Raw genomic sequence first — 15,433 nt, forward strand, 5'->3', positions numbered from 1 at the left:
TTATGACACAAAATAGGCGGATTGAAGGAATTCCACGGCAGGGCCAATGGAGGAAAAATTAGGAATGATTGAAAAGTTGGTATTAAAACCCTGAGCACTGGTTTATTTCCTACAGAGTTTGCCCCAATCTAACTTTAAAAAATAGACACTGTAGGAGATAATATAAGGCCACTCTGACAAAAGCTGACATAAAATCTTCAGAGAAAGCACACTGACTGGTAAAAATAATCATTACATCTTATCTCCTTAGCGCATGAGCGCCATGTAGACGAGGTGGCCGAGTGGTTAAGGCGATGGACTGCTAATCCATTGTGCTCTGCATGCATGGGTTTGAATCCCATCCTCGTCGGTTTAATCTGCTTGTTACACATTGTATTGTTTTGATTTCTTTTCTAGCCCAAGCGGTAGATACTTCAAGCTTGAAAGTTTATCTTCCTTTTTAAGAAAGCTGCTATCAAACTTTGCAGAGTCAGAAGTGTAATTCCACTGGTTTTATCTTTTAATGCTTGATGCATCCTTTATTCTCTAAAGAAAATTATATCATCTAATTCCTTTTTAAGCACTTCGACAGCAGAGATTTTTTTCTCTCAACTGCACTATGTTAGGACTGTGGTAAAGACAGGTTTAATGTCATACAAGAACAAAAGTCCTCTTTTTTTGGCTAAAATGGCCCAAACTGAGGTGAAGAAAGAAAAGCACTGCTGACATTCGAAATCAAGATTTTCTGTTTACTAAACAGGCGCTTTGACCAACTAAGCTAAAGACAAAATCCACTGGTTTTATGTTGTTATGCTTGATGCCATCTTCCTTCCTTTTTGGCCCCTATACAGAAGAAATTCTTAATCTCACAATTGCACTATCAGTAGAGACGCAGCCAAGGTAAATTTGAGGTTTTACGCAAGTGAAATTCCCATTTTTGAGATAGGAAGTTTGTTTTTCAGATGATGAAAACAAGGCACTGCTGAGATTCGAACTCAGGATCTCCTGTTTACTAGACAGGCGCTTTAACCAACTAAGCCACAGCACCACAAGCTGGAAAGCCTATGAAATCTAGGGAAGATGTCAGCACCAATCAAAACTTTCAAGTGGTTAACTTAGCAAGACAACATTGAGTTGAGTTTCATTCCATGCACACAGAAACGAGGAACAGGATGTAATTCTCAGTCATGAAGTCCAGCTTTAATTTGGGACTTATTTTTCTTCCAAGTTATGACACAAAATAGGCGGATTGAAGGAATTCCACGGCAGGGCCAATGGAGGAAAAATTAGGAATGATTGAAAAGTTGGTATTAAAACCCTGAGCACTGGTTTATTTCCTACAGAGTTTGCCCCAATCTAACTTTAAAAAATAGACACTGTAGGAGATAATATAAGGCCACTCTGACAAAAGCTGACATAAAATCTTCAGAGAAAGCACACTGACTGGTAAAAATAATCATTACATCTTATCTCCTTAGCGCATGAGCGCCATGTAGACGAGGTGGCCGAGTGGTTAAGGCGATGGACTGCTAATCCATTGTGCTCTGCATGCATGGGTTCGAATCCCATCCTCGTCGGTTTAATCTGCTTGTTACACGTTGTATTGTTTTGATTTCTTTTCTAGCCCAAGCGGTAGATACTTCAAGCTTGAAAGTTTATCTTCCTTTTTAAGAAAGCTGCTATCAAACTTTGCAGAGTCAGAAGTGTAATTCCACTGGTTTTATCTTTTAATGCTTGATGCATCCTTTATTCTCTAAAGAAAATTATATCATCTAATTCCTTTTTAAGCACTTCGACAGCAGAGATTTTTTTCTCTCAACTGCACTATGTTAGGACTGTGGTAAAGACAGGTTTAATGTCATACAAGAACAAAAGTCCTCTTTCTTTGGCTAAAATGGCCCAAACTGAGGTGAAGAAAGAAAAGCACTGCTGACATTCGAAATCAAGATTTTCTGTTTACTAAACAGGCGCTTTGACCAACTAAGCTAAAGGACAAAATCCACTGGTTTTATGTTGTTATGCTTGATGCCATCTTCCTTCCTTTTTGGCCCCTATACAGAAGAAATTCTTAATCTCACAATTGCACTATCAGTAGAGACGCAGCCAAGGTAAATTTGAGGTTTTACGCAAGTGAAATTCCCATTTTGAAGATAGGAAGTTTGTTTTTCAGATGATGAAAACAAGGCACTGCTGAGATTCAAACTCAGGATCTCCTGTTTACTAGACAGGCGCTTTAACCAACTAAGCCACAGCACCACAAGCTGGAAAGCCTATGAAATCTAGGGAAGATGTCAGCACCAATCAAAACTTTCAAGTGGTTAACTTAGCAAGACAACATTGAGTTGAGTTTCATTCCATGCACACAGAAACGAGGAACAGGATGTAATTCTCAGTCATGAAGTCCAGCTTTAATTTGGGACTTATTTTTCTTCCAAGTTATGACACAAAATAGGCGGATTGAAGGAATTCCACGGCAGGGCCAATGGAGGAAAAATTAGGAATGATTGAAAAGTTGGTATTAAAACCCTGAGCACTGGTTTATTTCCTACAGAGTTTGCCCCAATCTAACTTTAAAAAATAGACACTGTAGGAGATAATATAAGGCCACTCTGACAAAAGCTGACATAAAATCTTCAGAGAAAGCACACTGACTGGTAAAAATAATCATTACATCTTATCTCCTTAGCGCATGAGCGCCATGTAGACGAGGTGGCCGAGTGGTTAAGGCGATGGACTGCTAATCCATTGTGCTCTGCATGCATGGGTTTGAATCCCATCCTCGTCGGTTTAATCTGCTTGTTACACATTGTATTGTTTTGATTTCTTTTCTAGCCCAAGCGGTAGATACTTCAAGCTTGAAAGTTTATCTTCCTTTTTAAGAAAGCTGCTATCAAACTTTGCAGAGTCAGAAGTGTAATTCCACTGGTTTTATCTTTTAATGCTTGATGCATCCTTTATTCTCTAAAGAAAATTATATCATCTAATTCCTTTTTAAGCACTTCGACAGCAGAGATTTTTTTCTCTCAACTGCACTATGTTAGGACTGTGGTAAAGACAGGTTTAATGTCATACAAGAACAAAAGTCCTCTTTTTTTGGCTAAAATGGCCCAAACTGAGGTGAAGAAAGAAAAGCACTGCTGACATTCGAAATCAAGATTTTCTGTTTACTAAACAGGCGCTTTGACCAACTAAGCTAAAGACAAAATCCACTGGTTTTATGTTGTTATGCTTGATGCCATCTTCCTTCCTTTTTGGCCCCTATACAGAAGAAATTCTTAATCTCACAATTGCACTATCAGTAGAGACGCAGCCAAGGTAAATTTGAGGTTTTACGCAAGTGAAATTCCCATTTTTGAGATAGGAAGTTTGTTTTTCAGATGATGAAAACAAGGCACTGCTGAGATTCGAACTCAGGATCTCCTGTTTACTAGACAGGCGCTTTAACCAACTAAGCCACAGCACCACAAGCTGGAAAGCCTATGAAATCTAGGGAAGATGTCAGCACCAATCAAAACTTTCAAGTGGTTAACTTAGCAAGACAACATTGAGTTGAGTTTCATTCCATGCACACAGAAACGAGGAACAGGATGTAATTCTCAGTCATGAAGTCCAGCTTTAATTTGGGACTTATTTTTCTTCCAAGTTATGACACAAAATAGGCGGATTGAAGGAATTCCACGGCAGGGCCAATGGAGGAAAAATTAGGAATGATTGAAAAGTTGGTATTAAAACCCTGAGCACTGGTTTATTTCCTACAGAGTTTGCCCCAATCTAACTTTAAAAAATAGACACTGTAGGAGATAATATAAGGCCACTCTGACAAAAGCTGACATAAAATCTTCAGAGAAAGCACACTGACTGGTAAAAATAATCATTACATCTTATCTCCTTAGCGCATGAGCGCCATGTAGACGAGGTGGCCGAGTGGTTAAGGCGATGGACTGCTAATCCATTGTGCTCTGCATGCATGGGTTCGAATCCCATCCTCGTCGGTTTAATCTGCTTGTTACACGTTGTATTGTTTTGATTTCTTTTCTAGCCCAAGCGGTAGATACTTCAAGCTTGAAAGTTTATCTTCCTTTTTAAGAAAGCTGCTATCAAACTTTGCAGAGTCAGAAGTGTAATTCCACTGGTTTTATCTTTTAATGCTTGATGCATCCTTTATTCTCTAAAGAAAATTATATCATCTAATTCCTTTTTAAGCACTTCGACAGCAGAGATTTTTTTCTCTCAACTGCACTATGTTAGGACTGTGGTAAAGACAGGTTTAATGTCATACAAGAACAAAAGTCCTCTTTCTTTGGCTAAAATGGCCCAAACTGAGGTGAAGAAAGAAAAGCACTGCTGACATTCGAAATCAAGATTTTCTGTTTACTAAACAGGCGCTTTGACCAACTAAGCTAAAGACAAAATCCACTGGTTTTATGTTTGATGCCATCTTCCTTCCTTTTTGGCCCCTATACAGAAGAAATTCTTAATCTCACAATTGCACTATCAGTAGAGACGCAGCCAAGGTAAATTTGAGGTTTTACGCAAGTGAAATTCCCATTTTGAAGATAGGAAGTTTGTTTTTCAGATGATGAAAACAAGGCACTGCTGAGATTCAAACTCAGGATCTCCTGTTTACTAGACAGGCGCTTTAACCAACTAAGCCACAGCACCACAAGCTGGAAAGCCTATGAAATCTAGGGAAGATGTCAGCACCAATCAAAACTTTCAAGTGGTTAACTTAGCAAGACAACATTGAGTTGAGTTTCATTCCATGCACACAGAAACGAGGAACAGGATGTAATTCTCAGTCATGAAGTCCAGCTTTAATTTGGGACTTATTTTTCTTCCAAGTTATGACACAAAATAGGCGGATTGAAGGAATTCCACGGCAGGGCCAATGGAGGAAAAATTAGGAATGATTGAAAAGTTGGTATTAAAACCCTGAGCACTGGTTTATTTCCTACAGAGTTTGCCCCAATCTAACTTTAAAAAATAGACACTGTAGGAGATAATATAAGGCCACTCTGACAAAAGCTGACATAAAATCTTCAGAGAAAGCACACTGACTGGTAAAAATAATCATTACATCTTATCTCCTTAGCGCATGAGCGCCATGTAGACGAGGTGGCCGAGTGGTTAAGGCGATGGACTGCTAATCCATTGTGCTCTGCATGCATGGGTTTGAATCCCATCCTCGTCGGTTTAATCTGCTTGTTACACATTGTATTGTTTTGATTTCTTTTCTAGCCCAAGCGGTAGATACTTCAAGCTTGAAAGTTTATCTTCCTTTTTAAGAAAGCTGCTATCAAACTTTGCAGAGTCAGAAGTGTAATTCCACTGGTTTTATCTTTTAATGCTTGATGCATCCTTTATTCTCTAAAGAAAATTATATCATCTAATTCCTTTTTAAGCACTTCGACAGCAGAGATTTTTTTCTCTCAACTGCACTATGTTAGGACTGTGGTAAAGACAGGTTTAATGTCATACAAGAACAAAAGTCCTCTTTTTTTGGCTAAAATGGCCCAAACTGAGGTGAAGAAAGAAAAGCACTGCTGACATTCGAAATCAAGATTTTCTGTTTACTAAACAGGCGCTTTGACCAACTAAGCTAAAGACAAAATCCACTGGTTTTATGTTTGATGCCATCTTCCTTCCTTTTTGGCCCCTATACAGAAGAAATTCTTAATCTCACAATTGCACTATCAGTAGAGACGCAGCCAAGGTAAATTTGAGGTTTTACGCAAGTGAAATTCCCATTTTGAAGATAGGAAGTTTGTTTTTCAGATGATGAAAACAAGGCACTGCTGAGATTCAAACTCAGGATCTCCTGTTTACTAGACAGGCGCTTTAACCAACTAAGCCACAGCACCACAAGCTGGAAAGCCTATGAAATCTAGGGAAGATGTCAGCACCAATCAAAACTTTCAAGTGGTTAACTTAGCAAGACAACATTGAGTTGAGTTTCATTCCATGCACACAGAAACGAGGAACAGGATGTAATTCTCAGTCATGAAGTCCAGCTTTAATTTGGGACTTATTTTTCTTCCAAGTTATGACACAAAATAGGCGGATTGAAGGAATTCCACGGCAGGGCCAATGGAGGAAAAATTAGGAATGATTGAAAAGTTGGTATTAAAACCCTGAGCACTGGTTTATTTCCTACAGAGTTTGCCCCAATCTAACTTTAAAAAATAGACACTGTAGGAGATAATATAAGGCCACTCTGACAAAAGCTGACATAAAATCTTCAGAGAAAGCACACTGACTGGTAAAAATAATCATTACATCTTATCTCCTTAGCGCATGAGCGCCATGTAGACGAGGTGGCCGAGTGGTTAAGGCGATGGACTGCTAATCCATTGTGCTCTGCATGCATGGGTTTGAATCCCATCCTCGTCGGTTTAATCTGCTTGTTACACATTGTATTGTTTTGATTTCTTTTCTAGCCCAAGCGGTAGATACTTCAAGCTTGAAAGTTTATCTTCCTTTTTAAGAAAGCTGCTATCAAACTTTGCAGAGTCAGAAGTGTAATTCCACTGGTTTTATCTTTTAATGCTTGATGCATCCTTTATTCTCTAAAGAAAATTATATCATCTAATTCCTTTTTAAGCACTTCGACAGCAGAGATTTTTTTCTCTCAACTGCACTATGTTAGGACTGTGGTAAAGACAGGTTTAATGTCATACAAGAACAAAAGTCCTCTTTTTTTGGCTAAAATGGCCCAAACTGAGGTGAAGAAAGAAAAGCACTGCTGACATTCGAAATCAAGATTTTCTGTTTACTAAACAGGCGCTTTGACCAACTAAGCTAAAGACAAAATCCACTGGTTTTATGTTTGATGCCATCTTCCTTCCTTTTTGGCCCCTATACAGAAGAAATTCTTAATCTCACAATTGCACTATCAGTAGAGACGCAGCCAAGGTAAATTTGAGGTTTTACGCAAGTGAAATTCCCATTTTTAAGATAGGAAGTTTGTTTTTCAGATGATGAAAACAAGGCACTGCTGAGATTCGAACTCAGGATCTCCTGTTTACTAGACAGGCGCTTTAACCAACTAAGCCACAGCACCACAAGCTGGAAAGCCTATGAAATCTAGGGAAGATGTCAGCACCAATCAAAACTTTCAAGTGGTTAACTTAGCAAGACAACATTGAGTTGAGTTTCATTCCATGCACACAGAAACGAGGAACAGGATGTAATTCTCAGTCATGAAGTCCAGCTTTAATTTGGGACTTATTTTTCTTCCAAGTTATGACACAAAATAGGCGGATTGAAGGAATTCCACGGCAGGGCCAATGGAGGAAAAATTAGGAATGATTGAAAAGTTGGTATTAAAACCCTGAGCACTGGTTTATTTCCTACAGAGTTTGCCCCAATCTAACTTTAAAAAATAGACACTGTAGGAGATAATATAAGGCCACTCTGACAAAAGCTGACATAAAATCTTCAGAGAAAGCACACTGACTGGTAAAAATAATCATTACATCTTATCTCCTTAGCGCATGAGCGCCATGTAGACGAGGTGGCCGAGTGGTTAAGGCGATGGACTGCTAATCCATTGTGCTCTGCATGCATGGGTTTGAATCCCATCCTCGTCGGTTTAATCTGCTTGTTACACATTGTATTGTTTTGATTTCTTTTCTAGCCCAAGCGGTAGATACTTCAAGCTTGAAAGTTTATCTTCCTTTTTAAGAAAGCTGCTATCAAACTTTGCAGAGTCAGAAGTGTAATTCCACTGGTTTTATCTTTTAATGCTTGATGCATCCTTTATTCTCTAAAGAAAATTATATCATCTAATTCCTTTTTAAGCACTTCGACAGCAGAGATTTTTTTCTCTCAACTGCACTATGTTAGGACTGTGGTAAAGACAGGTTTAATGTCATACAAGAACAAAAGTCCTCTTTTTTTGGCTAAAATGGCCCAAACTGAGGTGAAGAAAGAAAAGCACTGCTGACATTCGAAATCAAGATTTTCTGTTTACTAAACAGGCGCTTTGACCAACTAAGCTAAAGACAAAATCCACTGGTTTTATGTTGTTATGCTTGATGCCATCTTCCTTCCTTTTTGGCCCCTATACAGAAGAAATTCTTAATCTCACAATTGCACTATCAGTAGAGACGCAGCCAAGGTAAATTTGAGGTTTTACGCAAGTGAAATTCCCATTTTTGAGATAGGAAGTTTGTTTTTCAGATGATGAAAACAAGGCACTGCTGAGATTCGAACTCAGGATCTCCTGTTTACTAGACAGGCGCTTTAACCAACTAAGCCACAGCACCACAAGCTGGAAAGCCTATGAAATCTAGGGAAGATGTCAGCACCAATCAAAACTTTCAAGTGGTTAACTTAGCAAGACAACATTGAGTTGAGTTTCATTCCATGCACACAGAAACGAGGAACAGGATGTAATTCTCAGTCATGAAGTCCAGCTTTAATTTGGGACTTATTTTTCTTCCAAGTTATGACACAAAATAGGCGGATTGAAGGAATTCCACGGCAGGGCCAATGGAGGAAAAATTAGGAATGATTGAAAAGTTGGTATTAAAACCCTGAGCACTGGTTTATTTCCTACAGAGTTTGCCCCAATCTAACTTTAAAAAATAGACACTGTAGGAGATAATATAAGGCCACTCTGACAAAAGCTGACATAAAATCTTCAGAGAAAGCACACTGACTGGTAAAAATAATCATTACATCTTATCTCCTTAGCGCATGAGCGCCATGTAGACGAGGTGGCCGAGTGGTTAAGGCGATGGACTGCTAATCCATTGTGCTCTGCATGCATGGGTTCGAATCCCATCCTCGTCGGTTTAATCTGCTTGTTACACGTTGTATTGTTTTGATTTCTTTTCTAGCCCAAGCGGTAGATACTTCAAGCTTGAAAGTTTATCTTCCTTTTTAAGAAAGCTGCTATCAAACTTTGCAGAGTCAGAAGTGTAATTCCACTGGTTTTATCTTTTAATGCTTGATGCATCCTTTATTCTCTAAAGAAAATTATATCATCTAATTCCTTTTTAAGCACTTCGACAGCAGAGATTTTTTTCTCTCAACTGCACTATGTTAGGACTGTGGTAAAGACAGGTTTAATGTCATACAAGAACAAAAGTCCTCTTTCTTTGGCTAAAATGGCCCAAACTGAGGTGAAGAAAGAAAAGCACTGCTGACATTCGAAATCAAGATTTTCTGTTTACTAAACAGGCGCTTTGACCAACTAAGCTAAAGACAAAATCCACTGGTTTTATGTTTGATGCCATCTTCCTTCCTTTTTGGCCCCTATACAGAAGAAATTCTTAATCTCACAATTGCACTATCAGTAGAGACGCAGCCAAGGTAAATTTGAGGTTTTACGCAAGTGAAATTCCCATTTTTAAGATAGGAAGTTTGTTTTTCAGATGATGAAAACAAGGCACTGCTGAGATTCGAACTCAGGATCTCCTGTTTACTAGACAGGCGCTTTAACCAACTAAGCCACAGCACCACAAGCTGGAAAGCCTATGAAATCTAGGGAAGATGTCAGCACCAATCAAAACTTTCAAGTGGTTAACTTAGCAAGACAACATTGAGTTGAGTTTCATTCCATGCACACAGAAACGAGGAACAGGATGTAATTCTCAGTCATGAAGTCCAGCTTTAATTTGGGACTTATTTTTCTTCCAAGTTATGACACAAAATAGGCGGATTGAAGGAATTCCACGGCAGGGCCAAAGGAGGAAAAATTAGGAATGATTGAAAAGTTGGTATTAAAACCCTGAGCACTGGTTTATTTCTTACAGAGTTTGCCCCATTCTAACTTTAAAAAATAGACAATGTAGGAGATAATATAAGGCCACTCTGACAAAAGCTGACATAAAATCTTCAGAGAAAGCACACTGACTGGTAAAAATTATCATTACATCTTATCTCCTTAGCGCATGAGCGCCATGTAGACGAGGTGGCCGAGTGGTTAAGGCGATGGACTGCTAATCCATTGTGCTCTGCATGCATGGGTTCGAATCCCATCCTCGTCGGTTTAATCTGCTTGTTACACGTTGTATTGTTTTGATTTCTTTTCTAGCCCAAGCGGTAGATACTTCAAGCTTGAAAGTTTATCTTCCTTTTTAAGAAAGCTGCTATCAAACTTTGCAGAGTCAGAAGTGTAATTCCACTGGTTTTATCTTTTAATGCTTGATGCATCCTTTATTCTCTAAAGAAAATTATATCATCTAATTCCTTTTTAAGCACTTCGACAGCAGAGATTTTTTTCTCTCAACTGCACTATGTTAGGACTGTGGTAAAGACAGGTTTAATGTCATACAAGAACAAAAGTCCTCTTTTTTTGGCTAAAATGGCCCAAACTGAGGTGAAGAAAGAAAAGCACTGCTGACATTTGAAATCAAGATTTTCTGTTTACTAAACAGGCGCTTTGACCAACTAAGCTAAAGACAAAATCCACTGGTTTTATGTTGTTATGCTTGATGCCATCTTCCTTCCTTTTTGGCCCCTATACAGAAGAAATTCTTAATCTCACAATTGCACTATCAGTAGAGACGCAGCCAAGGTAAATTTGAGGTTTTACGCAAGTGAAATTCCCATTTTTGAGATAGGAAGTTTGTTTTTCAGATGATGAAAACAAGGCACTGCTGAGATTCGAACTCAGGATCTCCTGTTTACTAGACAGGCGCTTTAACCAACTAAGCCACAGCACCACAAGCTGGAAAGCCTATGAAATCTAGGGAAGATGTCAGCACCAATCAAAACTTTCAAGTGGTTAACTTAGCAAGACAACATTGAGTTGAGTTTCATTCCATGCACACAGAAACGAGGAACAGGATGTAATTCTCAGTCATGAAGTCCAGCTTTAATTTGGGACTTATTTTTCTTCCAAGTTATGACACAAAATAGGCGGATTGAAGGAATTCCACGGCAGGGCCAATGGAGGAAAAATTAGGAATGATTGAAAAGTTGGTATTAAAACCCTGAGCACTGGTTTATTTCCTACAGAGTTTGCCCCAATCTAACTTTAAAAAATAGACACTGTAGGAGATAATATAAGGCCACTCTGACAAAAGCTGACATAAAATCTTCAGAGAAAGCACACTGACTGGTAAAAATAATCATTACATCTTATCTCCTTAGCGCATGAGCGCCATGTAGACGAGGTGGCCGAGTGGTTAAGGCGATGGACTGCTAATCCATTGTGCTCTGCATGCATGGGTTCGAATCCCATCCTCGTCGGTTTAATCTGCTTGTTACACGTTGTATTGTTTTGATTTCTTTTCTAGCCCAAGCGGTAGATACTTCAAGCTTGAAAGTTTATCTTCCTTTTTAAGAAAGCTGCTATCAAACTTTGCAGAGTCAGAAGTGTAATTCCACTGGTTTTATCTTTTAATGCTTGATGCATCCTTTATTCTCTAAAGAAAATTATATCATCTAATTCCTTTTTAAGCACTTCGACAGCAGAGATTTTTTTCTCTCAACTGCACTATGTTAGGACTGTGGTAAAGACAGGTTTAATGTCATACAAGAACAAAAGTCCTCTTTCTTTGGCTAAAATGGCCCAAACTGAGGTGAAGAAAGAAAAGCACTGCTGACATTCGAAATCAAGATTTTCTGTTTACTAAACAGGCGCTTTGACCAACTAAGCTAAAGGACAAAATCCACTGGTTTTATGTTGTTATGCTTGATGCCATCTTCCTTCCTTTTTGGCCCCTATACAGAAGAAATTCTTAATCTCACAATTGCACTATCAGTAGAGACGCAGCCAAGGTAAATTTGAGGTTTTACGCAAGTGAAATTCCCATTTTTAAGATAGGAAGTTTGTTTTTCAGATGATGAAAACAAGGCACTGCTGAGATTCGAACTCAGGATCTCCTGTTTACTAGACAGGCGCTTTAACCAACTAAGCCACAGCACCACAAGCTGGAAAGCCTATGAAATCTAGGGAAGATGTCAGCACCAATCAAAACTTTCAAGTGGTTAACTTAGCAAGACAACATTGAGTTGAGTTTCATTCCATGCACACAGAAACGAGGAACAGGATGTAATTCTCAGTCATGAAGTCCAGCTTTAATTTGGGACTTATTTTTCTTCCAAGTTATGACACAAAATAGGCGGATTGAAGGAATTCCACGGCAGGGCCAAAGGAGGAAAAATTAGGAATGATTGAAAAGTTGGTATTAAAACCCTGAGCACTGGTTTATTTCTTACAGAGTTTGCCCCATTCTAACTTTAAAAAATAGACACTGTAGGAGATAATATAAGGCCACTCTGACAAAAGCTGACATAAAATCTTCAGAGAAAGCACACTGACTGGTAAAAATAATCATTACATCTTATCTCCTTAGCGCATGAGCGCCATGTAGACGAGGTGGCCGAGTGGTTAAGGCGATGGACTGCTAATCCATTGTGCTCTGCATGCATGGGTTCGAATCCCATCCTCGTCGGTTTAATCTGCTTGTTACACGTTGTATTGTTTTGATTTCTTTTCTAGCCCAAGCGGTAGATACTTCAAGCTTGAAAGTTTATCTTCCTTTTTAAGAAAGCTGCTATCAAACTTTGCAGAGTCAGAAGTGTAATTCCACTGGTTTTATCTTTTAATGCTTGATGCATCCTTTATTCTCTAAAGAAAATTATATCATCTAATTCCTTTTTTAAGCACTTCGACAGCAGAGATTTTTTTCTCTCAACTGCACTATGTTAGGACTGTGGTAAAGACAGGTTTAATGTCATACAAGAACAAAAGTCCTCTTTTTTTGGCTAAAATGGCCCAAACTGAGGTGAAGAAAGAAAAGCACTGCTGACATTCGAAATCAAGATTTTCTGTTTACTAAACAGGCGCTTTGACCAACTAAGCTAAAGACAAAATCCACTGGTTTTATGTTTGATGCCATCTTCCTTCCTTTTTGGCCCCTATACAGAAGAAATTCTTAATCTCACAATTGCACTATCAGTAGAGACGCAGCCAAGGTAAATTTGAGGTTTTACGCAAGTGAAATTCCCATTTTTAAGATAGGAAGTTTGTTTTTCAGATGATGAAAACAAGGCACTGCTGAGATTCGAACTCAGGATCTCCTGTTTACTAGACAGGCGCTTTAACCAACTAAGCCACAGCACCACAAGCTGGAAAGCCTATGAAATCTAGGGAAGATGTCAGCACCAATCAAAACTTTCAAGTGGTTAACTTAGCAAGACAACATTGAGTTGAGTTTCATTCCATGCACACAGAAACGAGGAACAGGATGTAATTCTCAGTCATGAAGTCCAGCTTTAATTTGGGACTTATTTTTCTTCCAAGTTATGACACAAAATAGGCGGATTGAAGGAATTCCACGGCAGGGCCAAAGGAGGAAAAATTAGGAATGATTGAAAAGTTGGTATTAAAACCCTGAGCACTGGTTTATTTCTTACAGAGTTTGCCCCATTCTAACTTTAAAAAATAGACAATGTAGGAGATAATATAAGGCCACTCTGACAAAAGCTGACATAAAATCTTCAGAGAAAGCACACTGACTGGTAAAAATTATCATTACATCTTATCTCCTTAGCGCATGAGCGCCATGTAGACGAGGTGGCCGAGTGGTTAAGGCGATGGACTGCTAATCCATTGTGCTCTGCATGCATGGGTTCGAATCCCATCCTCGTCGGTTTAATCTGCTTGTTACACGTTGTATTGTTTTGATTTCTTTTCTAGCCCAAGCGGTAGATACTTCAAGCTTGAAAGTTTATCTTCCTTTTTAAGAAAGCTGCTATCAAACTTTGCAGAGTCAGAAGTGTAATTCCACTGGTTTTATCTTTTAATGCTTGATGCATCCTTTATTCTCTAAAGAAAATTATATCATCTAATTCCTTTTTAAGCACTTCGACAGCAGAGATTTTTTTCTCTCAACTGCACTATGTTAGGACTGTGGTAAAGACAGGTTTAATGTCATACAAGAACAAAAGTCCTCTTTTTTTGGCTAAAATGGCCCAAACTGAGGTGAAGAAAGAAAAGCACTGCTGACATTTGAAATCAAGATTTTCTGTTTACTAAACAGGCGCTTTGACCAACTAAGCTAAAGACAAAATCCACTGGTTTTATGTTGTTATGCTTGATGCCATCTTCCTTCCTTTTTGGCCCCTATACAGAAGAAATTCTTAATCTCACAATTGCACTATCAGTAGAGACGCAGCCAAGGTAAATTTGAGGTTTTACGCAAGTGAAATTCCCATTTTTAAGATAGGAAGTTTGTTTTTCAGATGATGAAAACAAGGCACTGCTGAGATTCGAACTCAGGATCTCCTGTTTACTAGACAGGCGCTTTAACCAACTAAGCCACAGCACCACAAGCTGGAAAGCCTATGAAATCTAGGGAAGATGTCAGCACAAAAGTCCTCTTTTTTTGGCTAAAATGGCCCAAACTGAGGTGAAGAAAGAAAAGCACTGCTGACATTCGAAATCAAGATTTTCTGTTTACTAAACAGGCGCTTTGACCAACTAAGCTAAAGACAAAATCCACTGGTTTTATGTTTGATGCCATCTTCCTTCCTTTTTGGCCCCTATACAGAAGAAATTCTTAATCTCACAATTGCACTATCAGTAGAGACGCAGCCAAGGTAAATTTGAGGTTTTACGCAAGTGAAATTCCCATTTTTAAGATAGGAAGTTTGTTTTTCAGATGATGAAAACAAGGCACTGCTGAGATTCGAACTCAGGATCTCCTGTTTACTAGACAGGCGCTTTAACCAACTAAGCCACAGCACCACAAGCTGGAAAGCCTATGAAATCTAGGGAAGATGTCAGCACCAATCAAAACTTTCAAGTGGTTAACTTAGCAAGACAACATTGAGTTGAGTTTCATTCCATGCACACAGAAACGAGGAACAGGATGTAATTCTCAGTCATGAAGTCCAGCTTTAATTTGGGACTTATTTTTCTTCCAAGTTATGACACAAAATAGGCGGATTGAAGGAATTCCACGGCAGGGCCAAAGGAGGAAAAATTAGGAATGATTGAAAAGTTGGTATTAAAACCCTGAGCACTGGTTTATTTCTTACAGAGTTTGCCCCATTCTAACTTTAAAAAATAGACAATGTAGGAGATAATATAAGGCCACTCTGACAAAAGCTGACATAAAATCTTCAGAGAAAGCACACTGACTGGTAAAAATTATCATTACATCTTATCTCCTTAGCGCATGAGCGCCATGTAGACGAGGTGGCCGAGTGGTTAAGGCGATGGACTGCTAATCCATTGTGCTCTGCATGCATGGGTTCGAATCCCATCCTCGTCGGTTTAATCTGCTTGTTACACGTTGTATTGTTTTGATTTCTTTTCTAGCCCAAGCGGTAGATACTTCAAGCTTGAAAGTTTATCTTCCTTTTTAAGAAAGCTGCTATCAAACTTTGCAGAGTCAGAAGTGTAATTCCACTGGTTTTATCTTTTAATGCTTGATGCATCCTTTATTCTCTAAAGAAAATTATATCATCTAATTCCTTTTTAAGCACTTCG

General features: G+C 38.7%; 26 non-coding genes across 26 annotated transcripts; 13 read left to right on the forward strand and 13 right to left on the reverse strand.

Moving 5' to 3' along the window:
* Positions 1–267: 267 nt before the first annotated feature.
* On the forward strand, positions 268–349 carry TRNAS-GCU (transfer RNA serine (anticodon GCU)). The gene has a single exon. It is a non-coding gene; the product is annotated as a tRNA-Ser (tRNA).
* Positions 350–953: 604 nt separating this feature from the next.
* Positions 954–1,027, reverse strand: TRNAT-AGU (transfer RNA threonine (anticodon AGU)). Its single transcript has one exon. It is a non-coding gene; the product is annotated as a tRNA-Thr (tRNA).
* Positions 1,028–1,474: 447 nt separating this feature from the next.
* TRNAS-GCU (transfer RNA serine (anticodon GCU)) lies at positions 1,475–1,556 on the forward strand. Its single transcript has one exon. It is a non-coding gene; the product is annotated as a tRNA-Ser (tRNA).
* Positions 1,557–2,161: 605 nt separating this feature from the next.
* Positions 2,162–2,235, reverse strand: TRNAT-AGU (transfer RNA threonine (anticodon AGU)). Its single transcript has one exon. It is a non-coding gene; the product is annotated as a tRNA-Thr (tRNA).
* A 447-nt stretch (positions 2,236–2,682) lies between these two features.
* Positions 2,683–2,764, forward strand: TRNAS-GCU (transfer RNA serine (anticodon GCU)). The gene has a single exon. It is a non-coding gene; the product is annotated as a tRNA-Ser (tRNA).
* A 604-nt stretch (positions 2,765–3,368) lies between these two features.
* Positions 3,369–3,442, reverse strand: TRNAT-AGU (transfer RNA threonine (anticodon AGU)). The gene has a single exon. It is a non-coding gene; the product is annotated as a tRNA-Thr (tRNA).
* A 447-nt stretch (positions 3,443–3,889) lies between these two features.
* On the forward strand, positions 3,890–3,971 carry TRNAS-GCU (transfer RNA serine (anticodon GCU)). The gene has a single exon. It is a non-coding gene; the product is annotated as a tRNA-Ser (tRNA).
* A 596-nt stretch (positions 3,972–4,567) lies between these two features.
* On the reverse strand, positions 4,568–4,641 carry TRNAT-AGU (transfer RNA threonine (anticodon AGU)). The gene has a single exon. It is a non-coding gene; the product is annotated as a tRNA-Thr (tRNA).
* A 447-nt stretch (positions 4,642–5,088) lies between these two features.
* Positions 5,089–5,170, forward strand: TRNAS-GCU (transfer RNA serine (anticodon GCU)). Its single transcript has one exon. It is a non-coding gene; the product is annotated as a tRNA-Ser (tRNA).
* A 596-nt stretch (positions 5,171–5,766) lies between these two features.
* TRNAT-AGU (transfer RNA threonine (anticodon AGU)) lies at positions 5,767–5,840 on the reverse strand. Its single transcript has one exon. It is a non-coding gene; the product is annotated as a tRNA-Thr (tRNA).
* Positions 5,841–6,287: 447 nt separating this feature from the next.
* TRNAS-GCU (transfer RNA serine (anticodon GCU)) lies at positions 6,288–6,369 on the forward strand. The gene has a single exon. It is a non-coding gene; the product is annotated as a tRNA-Ser (tRNA).
* A 596-nt stretch (positions 6,370–6,965) lies between these two features.
* Positions 6,966–7,039, reverse strand: TRNAT-AGU (transfer RNA threonine (anticodon AGU)). Its single transcript has one exon. It is a non-coding gene; the product is annotated as a tRNA-Thr (tRNA).
* A 447-nt stretch (positions 7,040–7,486) lies between these two features.
* TRNAS-GCU (transfer RNA serine (anticodon GCU)) lies at positions 7,487–7,568 on the forward strand. The gene has a single exon. It is a non-coding gene; the product is annotated as a tRNA-Ser (tRNA).
* A 604-nt stretch (positions 7,569–8,172) lies between these two features.
* On the reverse strand, positions 8,173–8,246 carry TRNAT-AGU (transfer RNA threonine (anticodon AGU)). Its single transcript has one exon. It is a non-coding gene; the product is annotated as a tRNA-Thr (tRNA).
* Positions 8,247–8,693: 447 nt separating this feature from the next.
* On the forward strand, positions 8,694–8,775 carry TRNAS-GCU (transfer RNA serine (anticodon GCU)). Its single transcript has one exon. It is a non-coding gene; the product is annotated as a tRNA-Ser (tRNA).
* A 596-nt stretch (positions 8,776–9,371) lies between these two features.
* Positions 9,372–9,445, reverse strand: TRNAT-AGU (transfer RNA threonine (anticodon AGU)). Its single transcript has one exon. It is a non-coding gene; the product is annotated as a tRNA-Thr (tRNA).
* Positions 9,446–9,892: 447 nt separating this feature from the next.
* TRNAS-GCU (transfer RNA serine (anticodon GCU)) lies at positions 9,893–9,974 on the forward strand. Its single transcript has one exon. It is a non-coding gene; the product is annotated as a tRNA-Ser (tRNA).
* A 604-nt stretch (positions 9,975–10,578) lies between these two features.
* TRNAT-AGU (transfer RNA threonine (anticodon AGU)) lies at positions 10,579–10,652 on the reverse strand. Its single transcript has one exon. It is a non-coding gene; the product is annotated as a tRNA-Thr (tRNA).
* Positions 10,653–11,099: 447 nt separating this feature from the next.
* Positions 11,100–11,181, forward strand: TRNAS-GCU (transfer RNA serine (anticodon GCU)). The gene has a single exon. It is a non-coding gene; the product is annotated as a tRNA-Ser (tRNA).
* A 605-nt stretch (positions 11,182–11,786) lies between these two features.
* On the reverse strand, positions 11,787–11,860 carry TRNAT-AGU (transfer RNA threonine (anticodon AGU)). The gene has a single exon. It is a non-coding gene; the product is annotated as a tRNA-Thr (tRNA).
* Positions 11,861–12,307: 447 nt separating this feature from the next.
* Positions 12,308–12,389, forward strand: TRNAS-GCU (transfer RNA serine (anticodon GCU)). Its single transcript has one exon. It is a non-coding gene; the product is annotated as a tRNA-Ser (tRNA).
* A 597-nt stretch (positions 12,390–12,986) lies between these two features.
* TRNAT-AGU (transfer RNA threonine (anticodon AGU)) lies at positions 12,987–13,060 on the reverse strand. Its single transcript has one exon. It is a non-coding gene; the product is annotated as a tRNA-Thr (tRNA).
* Positions 13,061–13,507: 447 nt separating this feature from the next.
* On the forward strand, positions 13,508–13,589 carry TRNAS-GCU (transfer RNA serine (anticodon GCU)). The gene has a single exon. It is a non-coding gene; the product is annotated as a tRNA-Ser (tRNA).
* A 604-nt stretch (positions 13,590–14,193) lies between these two features.
* Positions 14,194–14,267, reverse strand: TRNAT-AGU (transfer RNA threonine (anticodon AGU)). Its single transcript has one exon. It is a non-coding gene; the product is annotated as a tRNA-Thr (tRNA).
* Positions 14,268–14,612: 345 nt separating this feature from the next.
* TRNAT-AGU (transfer RNA threonine (anticodon AGU)) lies at positions 14,613–14,686 on the reverse strand. The gene has a single exon. It is a non-coding gene; the product is annotated as a tRNA-Thr (tRNA).
* Positions 14,687–15,133: 447 nt separating this feature from the next.
* Positions 15,134–15,215, forward strand: TRNAS-GCU (transfer RNA serine (anticodon GCU)). Its single transcript has one exon. It is a non-coding gene; the product is annotated as a tRNA-Ser (tRNA).
* Positions 15,216–15,433: the final 218 nt, after the last annotated feature.

Source organism: Ranitomeya variabilis, chromosome 7 (assembly GCF_051348905.1).
Source record: "Ranitomeya variabilis isolate aRanVar5 chromosome 7, aRanVar5.hap1, whole genome shotgun sequence".
NCBI lineage: Eukaryota > Metazoa > Chordata > Amphibia > Anura > Dendrobatidae > Ranitomeya > Ranitomeya variabilis.